General features: G+C 44.8%; 1 protein-coding gene across 1 annotated transcript in view; it reads right to left on the bottom strand.

The window, feature by feature from the left end:
• Slc9b2 (solute carrier family 9 member B2) overlaps positions 1 to 6,870 on the bottom strand; it is a 34,917-nt gene extending 28,047 nt beyond the window's left edge. The window contains exon 1 of the mRNA XM_052179189.1: positions 6,773 to 6,870. The gene's annotated coding sequence lies outside the window, so the exon portion shown is untranslated. The remainder of the gene's footprint in view (positions 1 to 6,772) is intronic.
• Positions 6,871 to 10,090: the final 3,220 nt, after the last annotated feature.

The following is a 10,090-nucleotide window of genomic DNA, read 5'->3' on the forward strand; positions in this document are numbered from 1 at the left end:
CATCTGGAATTTCTAACAGTGCCATCCTCCAGCCTGCAACAGCTACGGGACTTCAGTGCACACATGGACTGAGCCTGAAAGCTCTGGAAGTGTTCTCACCAGCGGAGCCTTGTAGCAATTGTCTGCTCAAACAACCCTTCCTCTCTTGTAGACATAATGGTTTTGTGTGTGTGTGTGTGTGTGTGTGTGTGTGTACTGGGTAAAGTTTATTCTTGTGTTGTTCAAATGCTGAGTTCTCTGCCCTCATATCTTGTCTCAATCAGGACATGGCATTATAATGCTTAGGTCAAAAAATCTCCTGTCTCAAGTTTGTGTAAACAGTTCTTACCCTGTCACTAAAAACTGATCATCCAATGGCTGGGCAGAAGAAAAAAATAAGGGCAGAAACTTCTGCCAGTCTGGAGAGAGGAAGGGGCGGGGAGGAAGAGTTGGAGTTGGAACCATGAGGAAGGGCATAGTGAGGAAGGAAAAGTTCTTAGGAGTTCACCTGGACCATGGAAGCCCTAATTGTAAGTATTGGGAGTGTGGCATGGGAGGTTGCTATATTAGCATAGAGAGTTGAGGAAGATCAGTGAACTGTTCAGGTATTGAGGTGAGCTTGAAATAAATCTTTGTTTCTCTGTGTGGTTATTGGGGATTTGCAAAGATAAAGAGACATTTATATTGGAAATTAATTTTATACCTTCTCGGTGAGGTGTTTGTTTACATAAGATTGCCATAACCTTTATATTAGCATGGCATTATAAGGAATGTTTGTGAGATAAACTAAGCATTTCTGAAAGGCAATCGGTGTACATCCTGATAGCTGAGTGTGTCACAGCCCACCAGCCAAGCTCTCTGACTTGTGCCAAAACATCAGATGAACGAAAGAGGAAGGATTTATCTGAGCTCGTGGGTTTAGAAGCATCATGCAACTTGAAGGGCAGAGTCCAGGTCTCCCATTGCAACTAGGAAGGAGAGGGAAGGCCAGGGCAAACTGGAGAGCAGAGAGAAAGGATGAGTGTGTGCAGGAGAACACAGGGTTTGCGCTTATGCATGCACGCGCGCGCGCGCGCGCGCGCGCGCGCACACACACACACACACACACACACAGAGAGAGAGAGAGAGAGAGAGAGAGAGAGAGAGAGAGAGAATATACGAGTATATAGGAGTTAGCCAAAGTAAGATATAGTTAGTAAGATACATCCCAATCACCTACATCCCGACAATACCCCATCTTGCCTTTGTAAGTACCTCTTAATAATGCCATAATTTTATGACCCTATCAAGCAACCAATAAGCTTATTAGGTTAGACCCCCATTTTCTACTCTCTTAGGTAATTCTCAATTGTTGGCAATCAAGATTAACCATTATATTTCTTGCCTGTGATACAAATAGGCCAATGTTTAATGGGGGAATCTTATTGAGAATTTACAAATATTGCTTGATAATATTTGTAATCCATCTATTTTTCCAAAGTTCATCATTTGGAACTTAAACTAAAAGGGATATCGGTAAATGGTAAAGATTTCTAGGATGGGATTTGTAGCAGGAATAGGGGGTGGGTGGAGTATGGTGCCTCTATGTAAATGCCAGGGGGGCCCACAGCCTCAAAAGCATCTCCTGAGTAGGACCTAATTGAGGACTGCCTAAGAGATGCATTATTCCCTGTTCTGACATTAAAAAAAATTAATTAGTCGGACGGTGGTGGTGCACACCTTTAATCCCAGCACTTGGGAGGCAGAAGCAGGCAGATTTCTGAGTTCAAGGCCAGCCTGGTCTATAGAGCGAGTTCCAGGACAGCCAGGGCTACACAGAGAAACCCTGTCTCGAAAAACAAAAAACAAAAAAACAAAAAAGGGGTTGAGGGGGCAGGCATGGTGATGGCACACTCCTCTTTTGTTTGTTTGTTTGTTTGTTTGTTTGTCTGTGACAGGGTTTCTCTGTGTAGCCCTAGCCATCCTAGAACTTGCTCTGTAGATCAGGCTAGTCTCCAACTCAAAAATACCTACCTTTGCCTCCTGAGTGCAGGAACTAAAGACATGCACCACCACACCCAGCTAGGACACACCTTTAATCCCAGCAGGAGGCAGAGGTCAGTAGATCTCTGTGACTTTAAGACCAGCCTCATCAACACAGAGAGTTCCAGGACATCCAGGGTTTTATAGACCTGTCTCGTGTGCGCGCGTGCATGTGTCTGTGTGTGTCTGTGTGTGTGTCTGTGTGTGTGTGTGCTGTATGTCAGGTGGCGTTGCTCCTCCGTCCTTACAGCAGACCTGTACTCTGCATGAGGACGCAGCAAGAAGGTGCTGTCTTGTAAGCTGAAAGCAAGCTCTCGCCAGACACCAAATCTCTTGGAACAGCCTGCCTCTAGAACTGTGAGGAATAAACATCTACTATTATACTAATAAATGAGATAGCTTGTGGCATTTTGTTATAGCAGCGTGAACATGCTGACTGCTGGGGTGTTCTGTGTGTTGCATCCCATTCATGACCACGACCGCTCTTTACGTTTTCCACATTTGGTGGTCCTCCATTCCAGTGCTGAGACAGGTGGTTCTCAGCTTAAGACATCTGTTTTGTTGGCTTTCCCTTGTTTGTTTTGAGGAAGCTCAAGTTAGCTTACGCCGCATTCAGCATCCTCTTGCCTGACCCCCTTCAGTGTGCCGACATACCAGGCTCCCATATGAAGTTTCTATGTGGAACAAATATTCTAGCTCTGGGTTCTGCTTATCAACTCAATTTACTGTTCACATCTCCAAAGGTCCCCTAGTTAGCAGTGAAGAATCCAGGCCAGGTCACAGAAAAGGTTAAAACTCTCCTTGTGAAATACTGAAATGGCAACTGAATGTTTCCCTTCGTGAGAATGATCTCTGAGAATTCTAGGTGTGTCAACCACAGGGAAGCTAACAAAGGGAAGCATCTGTTGTGCTATTTGGTTTATTGCCCTGGTGATTTTGTTGACTTAATAATGTAAAACTCTAACGAGCTATAGAATATATGAAAATGATACCAAAGGAAGGAAGGACCTGATTCTTGCTTCTTTGTATCTTCCTTCCAAAGGCAGCATTTTAAATTGCAAATTTAATACTTTCTTTTTCGATTTGGGGTTCCAATATATGTTACAGATATGGTTTACTGCATACTTGTTCAAATATGACAGCGGGTCTCTTGCTCTAGCAATAAAGTCAGGATTCGTCTGGATCAGTGTCTACAACATTACTCTTCTTTAGATTTAGGTTTAGGGCCATGAAGGGTTCATGCCAACGATTAATATGTTTCTTTTTAGTAAAAAGAAAGAATGGAGGGAAAATCTTAAAATTTGGTCTTTAAGTGCCCGCTGGTGTTGGGGGGAAGCTTTAGTTGATGAAGGGTCCATGTGTCTTGGGACCTTAGCAGCCAGCCTTCCTTCACACATGGAGAGAAAAGTCAAGACTAGCCGGTCACAGACTAGAGCCCTGCCAGCACCAGGCTCCTAAAATAAAAACCTAGACACCATGTTCTGTGAGAAAGGGAAATCTGTTATTTCTCAAGGGCGTTTTGATGAAAATAAATAAATCCTGTTACTACAGACACAACATTTTGGCAGCCACCGCAGGTTAATTTGCCTCAGAACCAGCTCTGAGCATCTCAGGTGAGAAGCAGTGTAGAATCACATTTGGTCAACATCTGTGTGGTTTCATCACGCACTGTTAAATCCCAAGAGCGAATCCGCGCTCACAACAGCAGGGTGGTCATGAGATGCTGGACTCAAACCCTGAAAGACAGGTCATTTGTAAAAGGAACTAGAACAGAGCATTTTGTTCAAATGGCAGGAGTAAGGATTCCATGTGAATGCTCATGATAGGAATTTTATGTGCCGCATTTAACTAGGACATAGCAAGGTATAAAGTATGAGCAGTCTGAGGAAATGACCTCTAGACCTAATCATAGCTTTGCTTCCTGAATAGCATAAATAAATAAATAAATAAATAAATAAATAAATAAATAAATAATTAATAACCAAAACAACAGGAGTTTAGGTTTATATGGTTCTAGGGTCCTTGCAAAAATCAGAAATCACTCCAGGCATTTTAAGCAGAAAGATATGCTCTTAAGGAGAGGTAGATAATCCTGAGATTTTTGAACCTCGGTGCTATTGAGTGCTATTATTTGCAATTAAGTGCTAGAAAAGCAGAGTCTAGGTTGGGTTCTCAAGGATGAACCCCAAAATACTAGCAATGTTCTATTTTTGCCATAGGCAAGAGCTTCCACAGGGTGTATGAAATTCAAGAACAGTGCTTTAGCTGTAATTAGAGCAGCTGGGATCTGGCATAGGCTGGAACACAGTCCTATGCAAACTACAGTCCACTCACGGTTGGTTTGAATGTTAATGGACTTTGGAGGCTCAATATTTGCATACTTTTTCTCCAGGTAGGAGAATCCAGTAGGAAGGAGGTGTGGCCTGGTTGGAGAAGGCAGGTCACTAAGGCCTGGCTTTGAGGTTTCAGAAGCACATGCAATTGCCAGTGTGTCTCTGCCCCCTCGTGTATTTCAAGAGAGTTCTCAGCTACCGTTCCAGCGCCTGCCCACCTGCCGCCGCCATGCTCCCTGTCAAGATGATTACTGACTTTAACCCTCTGAAATTGTTAGTGCCCTCTAACCTCTTTATTCTACAAGTTTCCTTGGTCATGGTGTCTTATCACAGCAATAGAAAAGTAACCAAGACAGTGTTCAACTACCTCCCTCAACTCACTTTTGAACATATGTGGCCTAGACTGGCTTTAAGTTCTCATTGTACTGCCTCGGTCTCCTGAAGAGTGGGATTACAGACCTACTCCACTGTGAGTACCCCACCTCACCCCCACTCTCTCACCTCCAACTGCCTCCTGTCAACCACAAGAGAGTGGACTTAACACTGAAAAGTCTGCAAGTCTCAGTGGACAAGGGGCCCCAGCACCAGCCCCTTTGGAGACTCAGGCATATCATCTGCTTGCTAAACTCTAGGTGGACACCCAGACTCAGCCAGAAGCAAAGCTGTAGGCAAGAATGTAAACAAGGAATATAGAAAATTAAAAAATTAAAAAAAAAAGAATATGTACAAGAAGCTAATGAGTATCTGTTTCCACATTCACACAGAAACTTTGCTTGTAAGATCTAGGACCTCTAGGACCTGGGTCACTATCAGTAGCACCTCTGGCGGCTTCTTCTTCTTCTTCTTCTTCTTCTTCTTCTTCTTCTTCTTCTTCTTCTTCTTCTTCTTCTTCTTCTTCTTCTTCTTCTTCTCTTCCTCCTCCTCCTCCTCTTTCTCCTCCTCCCCCTCCTCCTCCTCCTCCTTCTTCTGACTTGGTCTCACCATATAGCTCTGGGTGTTTTTCTCCTGACTGCTGAGATTAAAGGTGTGAGCCACTACAGCTGGCTCTTTCTTTCTTTCTTTTTTTTTGTTTATATATATATATATATATATATATATATATATATATATATATATGCAGCACACACACACACACACACACACACACACGTCATCTGTCTTCACACACACCAGAAGAGGGCATCAGATCCCATTAGAGATGGTTGTGAGCCGCCCACCATGTGGTTGCTGGGAATTGAACTCAGGACTCCCAGCTGCTGAGCCAGCTCTCCAGCTCTCCTTCTGGCTCCTTATTGCTCCTGTGGGTACTCCAAAAATGCTGAGAATAGAGTTGATGGGGTTGTAGCCCTAAAGACGTTTTATGCCAGAAAATATATAGCATGCTCTAGTCAGTGGGCTGGTGAATTTTTGTCAACTTGACATAAACTAGAGTCATGGAAAGAGGAAATCTAAATTGAGAAAGGCCTCCATCAGATTGGCATGCAGACAAGTGTGTGGGACATTTTCTTGACTACTGTTTGTTGGGGGGTGGGGCGCAGCCCACTGTGGGCAGGACTACCCCATGGTGGTCCTGGAGCCTATAAAAAGGCAAACTGAGGGAACCACAGGGAGCAAACCTTACAGTAAGCAGCATCCCTCCATAGTTTCTATTCAGTCCCTGCCTTGAATGTCTACGGCAAATTCCTTTCCCAATGGGCTGTGAGCCTGTGATATGAAGCAAATCTTTCCTCCCCAGGTTGCCCGTGTGTATCACAGCTAGAGTGTGTATCCCTGGCCACATCCCCGGAGCAGCGGGCATGCTCACTTGTTCAGGCATACTCTGATCCCAGACAGAGCTGCATTCTGAACTCCTGTCGGGTGGAAACGGTATGCTACCCACATCTGCATCTCCTGTGCCTGCTTAGCTCAGGAAGACAAGCAGGTGTCCGCTGAACTTTCAAACCTTTCATTCAGAAACGAATCGGTAATCCAGCACCCCCGAGAGGACCATGCAGCATCTGTAACTGCTACGGGGCGGGGTCATCTCAGAGCGAGTGGCTCTTTTAGGGAGAACAGAGTAGACCTGTGCCAGGCATCTGCTCCACGAAGTCTGCTGGTGCTGGCTTCCTGCTGGGGGCTTAAAGCTTCCTGCCATTAATGTTCTGGTGAAATAAATCTCACCAGAGTCTGGAGCAAGTATGAGACAAGAAACTGATTCCTGGCAAGTGAAAGAGCTACAGCTCGTGGTCTCTGAGCAGACACCATAGCGTCCAGTGTCTAGACTTGAAGATTCTCAGCATCCTGAGGTGCTACCCAGCCCAAAAATTGAGAGCTTAAACAAAAACAAGTAAAACCCCTGCTTAAGCTACCTATAATTGTAACACAGAGAACACACATACACACACACACACACACCTGCACCAGCTATGCGCGTGGGCTGTTTGCTCGCTGCTACTCACATCATTGCTGGCAGTCTCCTGCGCAGGCCTCCCAGCTTCCGTTGAATGGGAACCGAGCCTGGGTCTACCGAGGCGTGCTAGGTTGGGGTGGCGCTATGGCTGGGATACCCGCGGAAAACCGGGAGGTCCGGCAGCGCGGGGCGGGGCGGGACGGGGCGGGGCTGGGCGGGGCACACTCTCGGGAGGGCTCTGCTCAATCAGCCAGAGGGAGACCCCGGCCCACGCACCCCAGCTTCCCGCAGCCTCTGGCCAGCCACCTCACAAGGCTAGGAGCAGCAGGCTCTTTCCCTGTTCCTGAATCTCCTAAATTCTGTAATCCGACGCCAATTCCAGGAGTCTCAATGCCTTCACAGGCTGTGGAGAGGCAGGCTTCTTTCCTTCAGGTGACAAATGGCGGCGTGAAACCTTGGCGCAGGGTCTGTCACTGTGAGCCTCTTGCTATGATGTTTTACTGTAACTCTCCCTCCCATCAGCCATTTAATTTTTTATTTCTGACTTCCAGTTTGGTGTTTTCCTTTCCTACCTTCTCCCTCTGCTTAAATCGGAGTTGGAGTTTGTTAGGAGATTTTAACATAGATTTTAAATCCTAGGGGTAAGGGGATGAAATGCTCCCAGGCAGAAAGACACATCCAAGTCCGAGCAGGGGTTTGTAGGCATCTCAAAGGAGAGTTGCTCTCAGAGCACGCGCTAAGTTCAGGCTTGGATTTCAGACACGCAGGTGTACTCAGTAAATTTCTATCCCAGACAGAAATCCTCCGAATGAACCTCGGCTGGCTCCGAGAAAATGAAATGATTCTTTTCCTAGAACGGACTCATTTTCTAACCCTTGCAAACATTTCCATTCTCATTGGCTTCCTCTTCCTGCAGGACTAAGACATATTTTCCTTTTTCCCCCTCCCATGGGTCATATGATGTTCATTTGATATACTATGATTTTATTGGCATGAGTGGAAAACATTGAACTTTTTGGCTAGATTCATTCTGGTTTCATCGCTTCTAACGTCTGGGCTCTGACAGAAGTAACTGAACATCTCTTGCTGTTGGACTCTATGTTGCAGAGTTCACTGTGCTTAAATGAATTTGTTTATTTTTAGCTATGCGTGTTCCTGCTCACCATACACACCACTCCACTCCCGAAGGGACTCTGGTCAGCTTGGGCGTGGTGAGCACGGCTCAGGCAGGCCTTGCCCTTCTCCCCCATTTTCCTCTGCCCCGCTAAAAACCGTTACATTCCTAAAGCCAGTCACCAAGATCTATACCCTTATTTGGCCACTTCCTTCTCCCGAGCCTGACTGCCAAGGTCCAGCTATCCAAGTATTGAAGCCCAGCAATCCAAAGCCTTTGGCTCACCTAATTAACATGCCCAATGAAAAAACTCCTCATCCTAAAATGAGGTTTCCCCTTGTACCTTTATAAACTGCCATTTTCTTATGTGCCACATCTGTCGCCTCTCTATCCAGAGGCAGTCCTTTGTCCCCTTCTGGGATAAATATCCCTGCCCCCTCTCCCTTGTCCTTTATTTCCTATCTTTGTGCCTTATTACCTGTCCTCTGTTCCTCTGGGGCAAATAAATCTTTGTGCTGGGAACTTGGTCTTAGAGGTCCTGAGCAGATACTTTTCCTAGGAACTCCATTGTTCCATTCACTCACTAGGTAAGAAGTTACAGCATCTTGATAATACAAAACAAAAAACAAAAAAGCCCCCAAAAACAAAAACAAAACAAAACAAAACAAAACAAAAAAAGTCAAGGCATTCAGCCCAAATTCCTGATTTCATAGAGTGAAGAACTAGCCAGGCGTGGTGGCACAGTCTATATCGTGCCTCAGCAATCCTGAGGCAGGGGAATGGTGGTATGAAAGCCAGCATGAGCTTCCTAGTGAGAAGCTGACTTCTACAAATAAAGACCAGACAACTGAAGAATATAGGACAGGGGAAGCTGTGTGGCCGCGTCAACCACCACCTGCCCATGGAATACCTGACCAGAGCTTTAACCCCCTTATCATGGGAGTCGTTGGCAGAGTTATTCCAAGCACTCTTTGTTGTGAATTTAAACTCAAATCCATCAACCGCACCATCTTTATACACGGAGTTAGCCGGTCACTGTGACCCTACAGTTATCCTGGCTAATTAAGTCTCTCTGAGAAAAGGCAGAGAGTAAGGACCTGGTTTCACTACGGTCTTTAGAAGTAATGGCAAACAGCTCGCACACACAGCCTTAAAGCTGAAACCACTTCTAAAGAATGCTATAGAGTTATCATTCATAAATTCACACAAACTTCTTCTAGAATTTTTTTTTTTTAATTTCACCTGTCTCGGGTTACTGACTTACTTATATTTATGTAGAGCCTATTTTCAAATTCATGTGCTGCTGTTATCCTGGAGACCAGTGAAAAACATCTTTGAATTTAATCACAAAAATCCTCTCAAACTGACCGTATTGCACGTTAATTATATATTCTTAGCTCCATATTGGATATAATTGCTGATTTTAATAAGCAATGTCTAGACTAAGAAAATAGCACTTAATATGTGGTAAACACTTGGTCATGTTTCTTTTATATAGCAAGACAAAAATGTTGTGAATATAAATTCTCCTGTTGTGACATTAAAGCCAGCTCGCCTTTATCTGTGGTGTACATTTATGATTGTATAAAAATCTCAAGTTAGTGTCAGCATAGAGAACAACGCAGAACTTTACCAAAACTTCAGTTTTGAAAGCTAAAGCGAAACTGGAAAGGAATATATTTTTTTCTTTAACAACTTCTTTTGTATTCATATTTTAATTTGATTTCTTGCTATAAACTAAGGTAGCCTTCCAAATTCCTCTGTTAAAACGTGAATTCCCACTGTGATCCGGATCTGAGGTAGGGCTTCTGGGAAGCACTTAGGTCACAGAATCTTCTCTCTTGTTTGGGAAGAATGTCTTGCAAAGAGCTGAAAAGGCCCGTGCTCTCCTCTCTCTGCTCTTCTCAAGTGAGGCTATAGTCCTGTTTCCCTTTGCACACCGGCAAAGGACCCTCACTGGACACAGTGACCCTCAGCGTCCTGGCCCCGCCTTTTAGCCTTTACACAGGGGAGCAAGTTCCCCCCGTCCCCCTTTAAAAGCTGTGGTCTTTAGTAATAGTTATCTGCTATGCCAATAAAATCTCATGAATCTTTGCTTATTTTAAAAACTACTCCTGGGGCTGGAGAGATGGCTCAGCGGTTAAGAGCACCGACTGCTCTTCCAGAGGTTCTGAGTTCAATTCCCAGCAACCACATGGTGGCTCACAACCATCTGTAATAGGATCTGATGCCCTCTTCTGGTGTGTCTGAAAA

The sequence above is a fragment of the Apodemus sylvaticus genome, chromosome 4, assembly GCF_947179515.1.
Source record: "Apodemus sylvaticus chromosome 4, mApoSyl1.1, whole genome shotgun sequence".
NCBI lineage: Eukaryota > Metazoa > Chordata > Mammalia > Rodentia > Muridae > Apodemus > Apodemus sylvaticus.